This window comes from Galeopterus variegatus, unplaced genomic scaffold (genome assembly GCF_000696425.1).
Source record: "Galeopterus variegatus unplaced genomic scaffold, G_variegatus-3.0.2 Scaffold30275, whole genome shotgun sequence".
NCBI lineage: Eukaryota > Metazoa > Chordata > Mammalia > Dermoptera > Cynocephalidae > Galeopterus > Galeopterus variegatus.
This window is the reverse complement of record NW_007756386.1, coordinates 1-426: the sequence shown is the minus strand read 5'-3', so window position 1 is coordinate 426 and position 426 is coordinate 1. Positions and strand designations below refer to the sequence as shown.

The window sequence follows — 426 nt, the reverse complement described above, 5'->3', positions numbered from 1 at the left end:
TGTACAGGTTTATGACACTGGAGAACTTTGATTGCATCTTCTACTTTGAACCACTCTCTCTCCCTGCCTATATTAACAGAATCTTCCCAATCTTTTAATATTTCAGTGACTGTTCTGTGCTTTCGGTCTTGGTTCTCAAAAATGCCCAGGAGTCGGCCTCATTTTCCTTTGACTCCAGCCTCCTCATAAACGCTCCCCACGGCGGCGCCGCCAGGCCCCTCCTCGGGCTCCATTCCTCCTCCTGGGACAAGCCACTGGTCGGGGCACCGACTGCCGCTCACCAGCAGCGCCTCGTCCTCCTGCTCGCTCCGGACGCACAGGCGCGCCGCCCGCTTCTGGAAGCCCTCGCGGTCCCTAGGTCCGCATCTGCTTGGGCTTGAACTTCATCACAGAGGCCGGCGCTTGCTGCCACTGCTGCTCCGGCCG

General features: G+C 58.2%; 1 pseudogene; it reads right to left on the bottom strand.

Annotated features, from left to right (window-relative positions):
- Positions 1-5: 5 nt before the first annotated feature.
- Positions 6-420, bottom strand: LOC103583908 (annotated as a pseudogene).
- Positions 421-426: the final 6 nt, after the last annotated feature.